The sequence below is a fragment of the Artibeus jamaicensis genome, unplaced genomic scaffold (assembly GCF_021234435.1).
Source record: "Artibeus jamaicensis isolate MK-2021 breed Jamaican fruit bat unplaced genomic scaffold, CSHL_Jam_final contig_135, whole genome shotgun sequence".
In the NCBI taxonomy this organism is placed as follows: domain Eukaryota; kingdom Metazoa; phylum Chordata; class Mammalia; order Chiroptera; family Phyllostomidae; genus Artibeus; species Artibeus jamaicensis.
In genome coordinates, this window is record NW_026521267.1 from 1,250,773 (window position 1) to 1,266,070 (window position 15,298).

Below are 15,298 nucleotides of genomic sequence, written 5' to 3' on the forward strand. Positions count from 1 at the left end.
TGGTGATAATAATTTCAAAATCATGAAATCTACACTTTCTAGTAGACCATTACAAAAAGGTGAGTGAATTGATCTTAGAGTAGAAATCAATAATAAGAAAAAAAAAACAGAAAAACACACACGAAAATGGAGGCTATATAATATGCTACAAAACAATGAATGAGTTAACAACAAGATGAAGAAAGAAATCAAAAGATACCTTGATATAAATAAAATGAAAACAAATCTATGGGACACAGCCAAGGCAGTACTAAAAGGGAAATTTATAGTGATACAGGCCTACCTCAAGAAACAAGAAAAAGCTAAAATAAACAATCTAAACTCACACCTACAGGAACTAGAAAAAAAAAACAAATGAATCCTCAAATGAGTAGAAGGAAGGAAATAATAAACATCAGAGTGGGAATAAATGAAAGAGAGCCTAAAAAATAGTACAAAAGATGAATGAAACCAATAACTTGTTCTTTTAAAAAAATAAACAAAATTGATAACCCTTTAACCAGACTTGTAAAGAAAAAAAGAGAGGACCCAAATACAATCAGAAATGAAAGAGAAGTGACAGTTGACACCACAGAAATACAAAGGATTATAGGAAAATACTACAATTATATTCCAACATATTGGACAACTTGGAAGAAATGGATAAATTCCTAGGGAAATAAAATCTTCCAAAATTAAATCAAGAAGAAATAGAAAATTTGAACAAACCAATATCTACCAGAAATTGAATCAGTAATACAAATACTCCCAACACACAAAAGTCCTGGACCTACCGTAACTGGTGTGGTTCAGTAGGTTTAGCATTGTCCCATAAACCAAAAGATTTGATTCCTGGTCAGGGCACATGCCTGTGTTGCAGGCCAGGTCCCTGGTTGGGGGGATGTGAGAGGCAACTGACTAATGTTTCTTTCCCTCTCTTTCTCCCTCCCTACCACTCTCTCTAAAAATAAATAAATAATCTTTTTATAAAGTCCCTGACCTGATGGCTTTATAGTTGAATATTACTGAACATTCAAAAAAGAACACCTTTCCTTGTCAAAATATTTTGATAAATTCAGGAGTAAAGAAGGCTCTCAAGCTCACTATATAGTGAGCCAGAATTACCCAAATTCCAAGACCATATAAAGATATTACACACAAAAAAGAAAATTGTAGGCTAATGTCCCTGATGAACATGATGCAAAAATCCATGACAAAATATTCACAAACTGACATAACCAATACATTAAAAGTTGCACCATGATCAACTTGGATTCACTCCTGGAGTGCAAGGTTGGTTTAGTGTCTGCAAGACAATTAATATGATAACCCACATAAATAAAATGAAGGATAAAAAATAATATTATCACATCAATAAATACCGAAAAACTTTTTCACAAAATCCAACATCCATTTATGATAAAAATTCAGTAAAGTGGCATAGGAGGAGCATACCTCATCATTTTTATGGCCACATATTACAAACCCAAAGCTAAAATAGTCAATGGGGAAAGCAAAATGTATTTTCCTTAAGATAGGAATGAGACAAGGATCTCCACTTATTTAGCAGAGTATTGAAAATTCTAGCCACAGCAATCAAACAACAAAAAGAATGATATTAAATTTGAAAAAGAAGAAGTAAACTGCACTGTTTGCAGATGACATGATACTATCTATATAGAGTTAACCCCACAGACTCCATCAAAAATCTATTAGGACTAATAAATGAACTACTAAAGTAAGAGACTACAAAATTAATATTCAGAAATCAGTTGCATTTTATATACTACTAACAGACTATCAGAAAGAAAAATCAAGAAAACATGGCCATTTACTGTTTCATTAAAAAATACATAAAAATTAATTTAACCAAAGAGGCAAAAGACGTGTACTCAGAAAATTATAAGACATTTAAGAAAGAAAGTGAAGAAGGTACAAGTAAATGGAAGCATATACTGTGCTCATGGATGGGATATTTAACATCATTAAAATGTTCATACTACCCAAAGCAACCTATAGATTTAATTCAATCCCTATCAAAATCCAATGGTTTATTTCACAGAACTAGAAAAAATAGTCCCATTATTTATATGGAACAACAAAAGATCCAAGGAACCAAAGCAATCTTGAGAAAGATAAACTGAGTTATATGTTTCACACTACCTGATATCAAACTATTCTACAAGGCCATAGTAATCAACACAGCATGATCCTGGCTTAAAAACAGATCAGATTAATGAAACAGAGAGCCCAGAAATAAACCCATGTCTATATGGTGAACTGATTTATGACAAAAGAAGTAAGGGCATAAAATAGAATAAAGATAGTGTCTTCAATAATTGTTGGGGAAACTGGACAGACACAAGCAAAATATGAAACTAGACCACTTTTTTACACTATGTAAAACAGGTGTCAGACTCATATTCACCGGGGGCCACATCAGCCTTACAGTTGCCTTCAAAGGGCAAAAATAACTTTAGGACGGTATAGGTATAACTACTCTTTAACTGTTAAGGAGTTAAAATTATATTTGGTCCTTTGAAGGCAACAGTGAGGTTGATGTGGCCCCTAGTGAAAATGAGTTTGACACTCCTGATAGAATATAAACTCAAAATGGATTAAAAACATAAATGTAATACCTCAATCCATAAAGCTACTAGAAGAAAACAAAAGCAGTACACACTTGGGCATTGCTCTGAGTAATAATTTTTTTGGATATGTATCCTCCTGCAAGGGGAACAAAAGAAAAAATAAACAAATGAGACTATGTCAAACTAAAGTGTTTGCATGGCAAGCAAAATCATCGACAAAACAAAAGAAAACTTACTGAATGAGAGAAGATATTTGCCAATAATATTTTTTCATAAATTACTTAAATTTTTATTTAATTACTGTTCAAGTACAGTTTCCTGTCCTTTACTCCCATCCCAACCCACCCCCCCAGTGCTACCCAGCTCCCTCCCATTTCCTCCCCCCTTAGTTGTTGTCCATGTGTTCTTTATACTAGTTCCTGTAAATTCTTCCCCTTTTCCCCCTGAAATTCCCTCCCCTCTCCTCTCTGGTCACTGTCAGCCTGTTCTCTATTTCAGTGTCTTTGGTTTTATTTTGCTTGCTTGTTTGTTTGTTGTTTAGCTTCCTGTTAAAGGTGAAATCATATGGTATTTGTATTTCACTGCCTGGCTTATTTCACTCACCATAATGCTTTCCTGTCCCATCCATGCTGTTTGTTGCAAAGGGTAGGAGCTCCTTCTTTCTTTCTGCTGCATAGAATTCCATTGTGTAAATGTACCATAGTTTTTGGATCCATTCATTTACTGATGGGCACCTGGGTTGCTTCCAACTCTTGGCTATTGTAAATTGTGCTGCTATGAACATTGGGGTGCATAGGTTCTTTTGGATTGGTGTTTCAGGGTTCTTAGGATATACTCCTAACAGTGGAATTGCTGGGTCCAAAGGCATATTCATTTTTATTTTTCTGAGAAAATTCCATACTGTTTTCCATAATGGTTGTACCAGTCTGCAATCCCACCAACAGTGAACTAGGGTCCCATTTTCCCCACAACCTGTCCAACATTTGTTTGTTGCTTTGTTTATGATGGCCATTCTGACCAGTGTTAAGTGATATCTCATTGTGGTTTTAATTTGCATCTCTCTGATAGCTAGCAATATTGAGCATCTTTTCATGTGTCTCTAGATCCTCAGTATGTTCTCCTTGGAGAAGCATCTGTTCAAGTCCTTTTCCCATTTTTTAATTGGGTTGCTTGTCTTAAAGTGGAGTCGTGTGACTACTTTGTATATTTTGGAGATTAAACGCTTGTCTGAGGTATCATTGGCAAATATGTTTTCCCATACAGTTGGTTCTCTTTTTATTTTAATACTCTTTTCTTCACCCATGCACGAGCTTTTTATTTTGATGAGATCCCATTTGTTAATTCTTTCCTTTATGTCCCTTGCTCTAGGGGACATATCAGTAAAAATGTTGCTGTGTGAAATATCTGAGATTTTCTTGCCAATGTTCTCCTCTAGGATTTTAATGGTGTCATGGCTTATATTTAAGTCTTTTATCCACCTTGAATTTATTTTGGTGTATGATTTGAGTTGGTGCTCAAGTTTCATTTTTTTTGCAAATGGCTGTCCAGTTCTCCCAATACCATTTGTTGAAGAGGCTATTTTTAATGCATTTTATGTTGCTGCCCTTTTTATCAAATATCAGTTACACATAGAGACTTGGGTTTATTTCTGGGCTCTCTGTTCTGTTCCATTGGTCTTTGTGCCTGTTTTTTTCCAGTACCAGGCTGTTTTGATTATAGTGGCCTTGTAATACAGTTTGGTATCAAGTATTGTGATCCCTCCTACTTTGTTCTTTCTCAAAATTGCAGCTGCTATTCAGGGTTGTTTATAGTTCCACGTAAATTTTTGAAGTGTTTGTTCTATGTCTGTGAAATATGCCACTGGTACTTTAATATGTATTGCACTGAATCTGTAAATTGCTTTGGATAGTATGGACATTTTGATGATGTTAATTCTTCTAGTCCATGACTACTGTGTGTGTTTCCATTTGTGTCTTCCTTGATTTCTTTCTTCAGTGTTGTGTAGTTTTCTGCATATAGGTCTTTTATGTCCTTGGTTAGATTTATTCCCAGATATTTTATTTTTCTTTTTGGTATATCGAATGAGATTTTTTTCTCAATTTCTGCTTCTGTTGTTTCATTGTTAGTATACAAAATGCCTTTGATTTCTGGATATTGATTTTGTATCTTGCTGTTATGCCAAATTCATTTCTTAGGTTGAGCAGTTTTTGGGTAGAGTCTATAGGATTTTCCATGTACACTATTATGTCATCTGCAAACAATGACAGTTTTGTTTCCTCCTTTCCGATTTGGATGCCTTTTATTTCCTTTTCTTCTGTGATTACTTTGGCTGAAACTTCCAATACTGTATTGAATAGAAGTGGTGAAGGTGGACAACCTTGTCTTGTTCCTGATCTTAGTGGAAAAGCTTTTAGTTTTTGCCCTTGGATTATGATGTTGGCTGTAGGTCTCTCATATATGGCCTTTATTATATTGAGGAATGCTCCCTCTATTCCCACTTTGCTGAGTGTTTTTATCATAAATGGGTGTTGTAGCTTATCAAAAGCTTTTTCCACATCTATTGATATGATCATGTGGTTTATGTCTTTGCTTTTGTTTATGTGATGTATTACATTTACTGACTTGTGAATATTGAGCCATCCTTGCATCCCTGGGATGCATCCCGCTTGGTTATGGTGAATGATATATTTAATGTATTGTTGGATGCAGTTTGCCAATATTTTGTTGAGGATTTTAGCTTCTATGTTCATCAGCAATATTGGCCTGAAGTTTTCTTTCTTTGTTGTATCTTTATCTGGTGTTGAGATTAGGATGATGCTGGCTTCATAAGAAGAGTTTGGGAGCCTTCCATCATTTTGAGTTTTTTTGAATAGTCTGTGAAGAATAGGGGTTAGCTCTTCCTTACATGCTTTCTAGAATTCTCCTGTGAAATCATCTGGGCCAGGGATTTTGTGTGATGAAAGTTTTTTCATTACTGCTTCAATTACATCTGCTGTTATTGGTCTATTCAGGCTTTCTGCTTCTTCATTGAGTTTTGGAAGATTATATTTTTCTAGAAATGTGTCCATTTCACCTAAGTTTTCAAATTTCTTGGCATACAGTTCTTCATAGTAATTTCTTACAATCCTTTGTATTTCTGTGGGTTCAGTTGTAATCCATCCTTTTTCATTTCTGATTGTGTTTATTTGGGTTCTCTCTCTTCTTTTCTTGATGAGCCTCCTTAAAGGCTTGTCAATTTTGTTTATCTTTTCAAAAACCCAGCTCCTGGATTCACTGATTTTTGGAATTGTGCTTTTAGTCTCTATGGCATTTAATTCTGCTCTGATCTTGGTTATTTCCTTCCTTCTACTTGTTCTGGGATGTCTCTGTTGTTGTTCCTTGGGTTCTTTAGGCGTAGGGTTACGTTGTTTGTTTGAAATGTTTCTATCCTTTTTAGAAAGGCCTGTATTGTTATGAACTTCCCTCTCAGGACTGCCTTCACTGTGTCCCATAAGTTTGGGATTGTTGTGAGTTCATTTTCATTTGTTTACAGAAACTTTCTGATTTCTTACCTAATTTCATTCTTGACCTATTCGTTGTTTAATAGCATGGTATTCAGTCTCCATAATTTTGAATATTTTGGATCTTTTCTCTTGTGGTTTGTTTCCAGTTTCAGTCCCTTGTGGTCAGAGAAAGTGCTTGGGATGATTTCAATTTTCATAACTTTGTTGAGGCTTGTTTTGTGTCCTATCATGTGGTCTGTCTTTGAAAATGTTCCATGTGCATATGAAAAGAATGTGTATTTAGCTTCTTTGGGATGAAGGGTTCTATATATGTATATCAGTTGAGTCCATTTCATCTACAGTGTTGTTTTATGTCACAATATCTTTGTTGATATTTTGTTTGGAAGATTTGTTCATTTTTGACAGTGGGGTGTTAAAATCTCCAACTATAATTTTGTTGCTGTCAATATCTTTCTTGAAGTCCTCTAAGATTTTCTTTATACATTTGAGTGTTCCTATGTTGGGTGCACATATATTTACGATGTGAATGTCTTCTTGGTGGATTCTTCCCTTGAGCATTATGAAGTGACCTTCTGGGTCTCTCTTTATGGCCCTTTTTTGAAGTCTATTTTGTCTGATATGAGTATTGCTACCCCAGCTTTTTTTTTCCACTTGTTTGGAAAATTTGTTTCCAGCCCTTCATTTTACTCTGTGTTGGTCTTTTGTCCTGAGGTGGATCTCTTGTAGGCAGTAAATGTGTGGGTCATGCTTTCTTATCCATTCAACTATTCTATGTCTTCTGATTGGAGCATTTAACCCATTTATGTTAAGGTTATTATTGATAGATACTTATTCATTGTCATTTTTATATCTGTGCTTCTCATTGTCTCTCTCTTTTCCTTCCTTTCCTTAAAGCAGTCCTTTTAGTATCTCTTGCAGGGCTGGTTTGGTGGATGTGTATCCTTTTAGACTTCTTTTGTCTTGGGAGCTTTTTATTTGGCCTTCTATCTTGATTGAGAGCTTTTCTGGGTAAAGTAACCTCGGATGAAGGCCTCTGATTCTCGTTACTTGGAATATTTCTTGCCATTCTCTTCTTGCTTGGAGTGTTTCCATTGAGAAGTCAGCAGCTAACCTTATTGGGGCTCCCTTGTATGTTACTTCCTTTTTCTTCCTTGCTGACTTTAAGATTCTCTCTTTGTCTTAAAATTTTGCCATTTTAATGATGATGTGTCTTGAAGTGGGCCTCTTGGGTTCCTCTTGATTGGGACTCTCTGTGTTTCCTGGATTTGTGTGACTTTTTCTCTCATCAAATTGGGGAAGTTTTCCATCATTACTCTTTCAAATATGTTTTCTATCCCTTGCTCTTCTTCTCTTTCTGATATCCCTATTATTTGGATATTATTATGTTTCACTTTGTCTTGCATTTCTCTTAAGCCCTCTTCATTCTTTCTGAGCCTCTTTTCCTTTTCTTGCTCTTTCTGGTAGATTTTTCTACTTTGTCCTCCAACTCGCTGATCCAATCTTCTGCTTCATCAATCCTGCTTTTTATTCCTTCCACTGTGTTCTTTAGCTCTGAAATTGTATTCTTCATTTATTCTTGACCCTTGCTGATAGTTTCTATTTCCTTTTTCAGGTTGATATAGTTTGCAGTGAGTTCACTATTGCTCCCCTGTAGTTTCTGGTAGCTCATTGTGAGCTCTTTGAACTTCCTGATAACCAGTGCTTTGAATTCAATATCTGATAGCTGACTTGCCTCTATTTCATCTAGCATTCTTTTTGAGGCTTCCTCCATTTCTTTCATTGGGGGTTGTTTCTTTGTCTTCCCATTGTTTGTGAGACTCTTCTTGTTAGCTTCAGCTTCTCAAATTGACTTATTCTGGCTTCCTGGATTTATGGTGTGAACTTCTGTGGTATAATAACTGTGAGACTCAGTGGTGTAGTCAGTCTCCTTAATCTCCCCAGCTCACTGGTTTTGGACTGTGCTTTACATTGGCTCCGAGTTTGTCTTTGGGTTTTTGTTGTTTCTGGGTCTTTCTTTTGTGGGTCCTTCCCACCAGCTGGTGAACTGATGGTCCCTCTGTCCATTACCCATTTTAACTTGCTGTGCTAGTGAGGGCGGGTTGCAATGAAGCTAGTTCTTCTGTGTCTATATGGTTTGGAGGATTCTGTCTTGCTCTTGTTCAGTTGTCTGCCCTGGGTAGTTTCTCCACTGTTTAGCTGTATTTCCAGATAGGTCTTGGATTGAGGTTTGTGTGATTTCTACTCCCTCCTTCACCTTCTTCTGTTGTTATCTGTTGGTGGTTCTTTTGTTTTGGGGTTTCCTCTTCCGTTGGATATCCTGGTGATCACTGCTCCCACCTACTCTTTGTGTGTGTGTGTGTGTGTGTGTGTGTGTGTGTGTGTGTGAGATTAGTTGCAGGGAAAGGCAAAGTGGTTTATGATAGGAGGAGAGTACTGTATGATATTTACAGTAGCAGCGGGTAGAGAAGCAATAGGAGATCCCCTAGCTATGTACAGCAATAACCATAATCTCAACCCAACTAGCCACTTTTTAGAAAGGATGGAAAGAAGATAAGTCTCTTGTTGGGGAGGGAACGTTTGTGATTTGGATCTAGAGTCGAGTGAGGTTGAGGGAGGTCAGATTCTGAGGCAAGGTGAGAATAAAGGATGGTAAATAGGTGTAGTGTGAGAGAGAATAGAGTTAACCACTACATTATTATAGTTCAGGCAACAATGAAGTGGGCTAAGATCTGGGGGGGGGGTGTTGTGCAGTATTTACAATCATATGTAACAGCTATTATTTACAATAATATTAGAGCAACAATCATATGACAGAATCTATGATATACCAAGATTAGGGAGTACTGGACCTTCAATAGTGTGCTAACTGGGCAAGGGGAAGTAAAGGACAGTAAATTAGCAATACACTATGATTGAGGGGACAGGAGGAACCTGTCAAGTGATACAATATATCCAGTCAAGGTAAAGAAGACTACACAGAAAGAGGAGGAATACAAAGATACTATTAAAATAAAAGATGTAAGAATAATGGAAAAATAGTGAAAAAATACAAATATGCAGTAACTTGTAGTTTTTGTTATAGCAAAGTGAATTTTGTCTCTTTGTCTCTACTGTTGGGATGCCCCCTCTCTGAGTTCAACTCTGATCTTTTTGCTGTTCCAAGTCTTTTGTCTCACTTGGGGGTAAGGGGGGCAAAAAGTAAGGGGAAAAAAGGCAGCAGAAGGGAGGAAAAAGAGGTAGGTTTGGAAAAAAAAGGAAGAAGGAATAAAACAAGAAAGAAGAAGAGAGAGGGTAAAAGTATTGAAAGATAAAGCAATAATAAAGTTAAAAAATAAACGATTGTTAAAAAAAGAAAAAAACAAAAAAACACCTCTTGTTGGTTTCTAGCTGGTCAAACTATTTTTTCTGGTCACACTAGCTGCAGCAGTCTGAGGGGCGATTGGTGTGGACTTTCTCCCTTCTTGGTGAACTCACCCGGTCTCACCAATGCTCTCCCAAGATCCAGACCCGTGCCTCTTCCCAGCTCCCCACTGAGAGCAGACTTTCCCTAGGATTCACAGTCCTGGGCTGGGGTGCAAGTGCGCACTCCCGGCCAGGCTTCCCTGGTCCCTCATACTTGGGCACAAACCTTTCCCAGTTCTATGGGGGAACACAAGGGCGACTCTCAATTCTCCCAAGCTGGTGACCACAGACTCCCATGGGTGATCAAAGCCCTCTCATTTGCTTCCTCGTACCCATTCCTCTCTCTGACACTTTAAGCAAACAGATCTCTCCTGGCATTTTTCAAACTGTGCCCAGCTGGGTAGGGAGGGAGCTGATGACCTTGCTGCCAGCCCTTGGCTCCCAGAGATCGAGGGGGACTGGCCAGGGCTCTGGCACGGCCTGGCTTGGAGGGCCTGCGGCCTCTGCGCTGTTCCCTCAGATCTTATTGATCTGCAGCTGTCTTCTTACTGTCTGGTCATTCAGTGTCCGCTCCAATTTCTGGAGTCCTATTTTCCTATATGCTGGGTCCCTGTTGGCTATTTGCTGTGCTCCTCTGCAGATCAGCCAGGTTTTTCTCAGGTGCGTGGGGGGAAGTGGAATCCTTTGTCCTACTCTGCCACCATCTTCCCTGAGATCTCTGAAATTTTTAATAATTAGAATTTTTATAACCATTTGAAAACTCCATCTCTAAAATATGCATATTTATTTTTTATATAATTTATTTATTTTTAGAGAGAGTGGAAAGGACAAAGAGAGGGAGAGAAACATCAATGTGTGGTTGCCTCTTGTGGTCCCTCTACTTGGGAGCTGGCCTGCAAACCAGGCATGTGCCCTGACTGGGAATCAAACTGGTGACCCTTTGGTTTGCAGACTGGCAGTCAATCCACTGATCCACACTAGTCAGGGCTAAAATATGTATATGTAAATACTGATGAATGTCATGATGTCTAGACTGTGTTTCAGAAACAGCAGGAGTTGTGGGGAGGGGTAGGCAGAGACCAAACAATTTGGGTGTGTGCTCCTGTCTAAAGTTAGTGGGCTCACAGAAGGGCTTGAGCCTTTCATATACCTTCATATGTGCTTGAGTTGGTGGAAATAATAGAGCCTGGTCCTACTCCATGGTACCCCATGAAGAAGCTGTGCTCCAGAGCTCCTCACATTCCCTGATGACACAAAGCTGTTGGTGAAAAGTGGCAGAGGATGGGTTCTAGATCACACAGCTCAATGATGAGACCACCAGTGCCTAATGGTATGTGCCAGACTCCACAATAATGTGTCCAAAGTGTGTGTCCAAATTATGTGCCATAGTAAATGAAATAAAGTCAGGTGGCACTCATAGCAGGCTCACATCTGGTCAGTGAAGCAGCCAGTGACCTGCATCTTCAGTACAAGTATGTATATGGAGGCAGGAAGGTGTGATCTAGGGCTCAAGAGCCAGGCATAGAATGGAAGGATGGTGGTTATGCAGACAAAGGGTACTGCCCCATGAAAATGAGGGCCCAGAAATCCCATTGCAGGCTACCCTGGAGGGTGTGGATCCCCCAATCCCATGTGCTGGGCAGGTAGGGATCCCAGCCAGGTCCCTCCTATTGCTAAGCTGATGAAGACTGAACTGACTTGGCCTACCTGGGGGCCACAGATCCTCTTGCATTGTGTGAGCTCTGGCTCTGAGCTCCACAACATCCAGCCCAGTGGGCAGCTGGCACCAAAGTCAGGACCCAATGACACTACTGAAAAGTGTGTTGGTTTCTACAGTCTGGCCAAATATTAAGCAAAGAGGATATCACCTCACCTTACCCCCAATTATGATGGTCCTGGACATAAAATCCCTGACAGGGTCCTTTATTCCTGGCAGACAACCAAGAGATTCAGGTAAGCCGTAGTGACCAGTGTCCTTAGCGGTCAACCTAACACAGGTGGTAGCCACACTGGCCCTTACACACCCACCAGGAAATCCCACTTACAGAAGAGGAATGAGTCTCCTAGATACTGCACTTGTATCCCAGGATGTGAAGAAGGCCATCCAAGAGCCAACTCTTCCAAAGACCCATAGGAAAAGCTGCACTTCTGTTTCCAGAAAAGCAGCCTGATTTGGGTCTGATCACCAGTACTCAAGGCCTTGTACATGACTGGCCTTGAAAAACAGATGACCTCAGGATTGTGGTAATGGTATCATCAGCCCTGGAGAGGTATCAGGCAAGACCCCAAGTTTCCCAACGCTCCTCCTGAATCTCTCCTGCATGAGGGCAGACAGATGATCAGGTACTATTGATCAGCTTACCTTTAGCCCCAGCAAACTGAGTGTCCTCACCAGATCACCTGTTTTCAATTTCAGTGTGTGTGGCAGTCAGGAAAAAACCCAGACAGCATTCACCAGAGAACTGAAAACCAGCCACAAGTAGTACAGAGATGTGGCTAATTTTTAACTGACTTCATGTTCTAAAAGGAACATGACTGCCCCTTCTGAATCTTCCCTCTTCAACAAATCAGACAGAATAACAAAGTATAGAAAAAATAAAAACAATTTTGCCAAAACTAGTAAGGAAAAACACTCAAACTCCAGACCACTGAGCAAGTTCTCTCAGGTCACAGGGATGGGTGGGGAACAGGGCTGAGAACAAGGGTCTTGAGACCTGGCCTCCTCAGAGGAGCCATGAGTAAGGGAGACAGGGAAGAAGCCTTACAAGGCCAAGAAGGCTGACCTCATCAACATCTCTCCTATAGGGAAATCTAGGCAGGATAGCTTTGCAAAAGAGATGGGAGCATTAGAGACTTCAGGCTAAGATGGAGGCATAGGTAGACACACTGTGCCTACTGGCACAACCAAAATAAGGACAGCAACAATTTAGAAATGAAAAACAACCAGTACTGACAGAAAATTGAACTGTATAAAAGTCTGACAACCAAGGAATTAAAGTAGACACATTCATCCAGACCGGCAGGAGGGGTAGAGTCAGGTGGCCAGGCAGAAAGGACTCCCAGCAAAGCGGTGGCTGGCTGACCATAGGGGCACAAGGCAGCAGCTGGTGGACACAACAAGGCAGAAGGTTGTAGAGGGGTGTGGCACACAAGGTGGCTGGAAGACTGAGTGGTCCCAGATTTGCGTGCAGATAAAACAGGCAAAACTGGGCAGCAAGACAGACCATACAACCCAGGGTCCCAGTGTGGGAAAATAAAGCCTCAAAACACCAACTGAAAATACCTGTAAGAGTTGAGATGCCAGGATAGACTCCCAGCTTCACAGAAGAGTTCATAGAGAGACCCACAGGGTCCTAGAATGTGCACAAAACCAACCATCCTGGAATCAGCGCAAGGGCCCAATTTGCTTGTGGGAAGCAGCAGAGGGGACTGAAATTTGGCAGAGAGTGGAGCAGGTGCTATTATTTCCCCTCAAACCCTTGCCCCACATACAGCATCACAACCCAGGGACTGGGCTGCCCCACCCAGGTGAACACCTAAGGCTCTGCCCCTCATTATGTAATGGGCACATCAAGACAAAAAAAAAAGTGGCCCAAATGAAACAACAGATCAAAGCTCCTGAAAAAATACAATTAAGTGATGAAGAGATAGCCAGCCTATCAGATATAAAGTTCAAAACACTGGTAATCAGGGTGCTCACAGAATTGGTTGAATTTGGTCACAAATTAGATGAAAAAAATGAAGGCTATGCTAAATGAAATAAATGAAAATGTACAGGGAACCAAATGTACATGGGAAGGAAACTGGGACTCAAATCAATGGAGTGGACCAGAAGGAAGAAAGAAACATCCAATCAGAAAAGAATGAAGATACAAAAATTTTAAAAAATTAGAAGAGGCTTAGGAACCTCCAGGACATCTTTAAATGTTCCAACATCCAAATTATGGGGTGCTAGAAGGAGAAGAGGAAAAGCAACAAGCAGAAAAGTTATTTGAAAAAAAATAATAAAGGAGAACTTCCTCGATCTGGCAAAGGAAATACACTTCCAGGAAGTCCAGGAAGCTCAGAGAGTCCCAAAGAAGGTGGACCCAAGAAGGAACATACCAAGGCACATCATCATTACATTAGCTAAGATGAAAATGAAGGAGAGAATCCTAGAAGCAGTAAGAGATAAGGAGACAGTTACCTACAAAGGAGTTTCCATCAGACTGTCAGCTGATTTCTCAAAAGAGACCTTACAGGGAAAAAGGGGCTGGAAAGAAGTATTCCAACTCATGAAATACAAGGACCTACCTCCAAGATTGATCTATCCAGCAAAGCTTTCATTTAGAATGGAAGGGCAGATAAAATGCTTCCCAGATAAGGTCAAGTTAAAGGAGTTCATCATCACCTAGCCCTTATTATATGAAATGTTAAAGGGACTTATCTAAGAAAAAGAAGATAAAAAACGTGTACAGAAAAATGACAGCAAACTCACAATTATTAACAACCACACCTAAAATAAAAACAAACTAAGCAAACAACTAGAACAGAAACAGAATCACAGAAATGGAGATCACCTGGAGGGTTATCAACAGGGGAGTGGGAGGAGGAGAGAGGGGGAAAAGGTACAGAGAATAAGTAACATAGATGGTAGGTAGAAAATAGACAGGGGAGGGTAAGAGTAGTATGGAAAATGTAGAAGCTAAAGAACTTACAAGTATGACACATGGACATGAACTAAAGTAGTGGAATGTGGGTGCAAGGGGATGTGCAGGGTGGAGAGGAGTGATGAAGAGAATGAGACAACTGTAATAGTATAATCAATAAAATATATTAAATTAAAAAAAATGGAAGCATTAAATGTGTTCATCCACAGACTAAGACAAAAAAAAAAGTCAGGGATGAGGACAACAGAGTGTCAATGTTGTGTGCCCTAACCACAGAGAAAGCACTTGAACACATATGCACGCATATATGTGCACAGGCAAGTGAATGAGAAGGAAATGAGCACAAGCCCCTGACTGACTCATTGGAACAGTTGGGGATTACAGGGTGTCATTAACAGCTGACAAAGTCCAGCAGGAGGAATTCATGATAGAAGTACAAAGGCACACAGCAGAAGAAGTGATAGAGTCTACTGATTGCAGGCAGGGTCACAGTAGAAGAAGAAAGGGGTGCTGAGTGACTCAAGGAAGGGATTCAGGAAGGAAATGACAAATAAAATGCAGAATACCATGACTTCAAAAGAAAAACATGGCAAATAAAAAAGAACAGGATCTACACGAATGACTATTTCTGACCAGGGAATCTGTGTGGTAAAGCACCTATTCAGCCGCACACAGAATGGGTCCTCAATCTGCAGCCTCTTCTGAAGGTTTGGAGTCAGAAGCATCAAAGGCACTCAAGCCTAAACATCATCTATCCTGTTACTCAACTGTCTCACAAGGAACTGGATTCCTACACCTTAGTCTTACCAATTGGTAATAGATCTAATGCTCTTGAAAGGAGTTTTTATATTAAAGATTATTTGTAGTTTCTTTGGTTTATAAAATTAATACTTTATTACATTAAAAAAACTTTGAAAACTTAGTTATTCCTTAAGGTGTTATAATATTTGTAAACCTAGCAAATATTTCTATTTACTTTTAGGGGTCTTTGATTTATATTTCTTCATATTTAGATGTTGCTCAAACAATCGAAGGTAAATGTATAAGTGTAATATATACTATTTAAATGCCTCTAATATGTCAAAGCTTTCCAAATAACTCGTCTAATAAATAACTAAATTTAAAATAAAAACTGAACTGAACATAACACCTAGCCTTTGTGTCACACTGACAG

At 39.3% G+C, this 15,298-nt stretch overlaps 1 long non-coding RNA gene across 1 annotated transcript in view; it reads right to left on the minus strand.

The window, feature by feature from the left end:
- The window catches only part of LOC119056774 (uncharacterized), a 44,735-nt gene that overhangs the window by 5,569 nt on the left and 23,868 nt on the right, over nucleotides 1-15,298 (minus strand). The window lies entirely within an intron of this gene.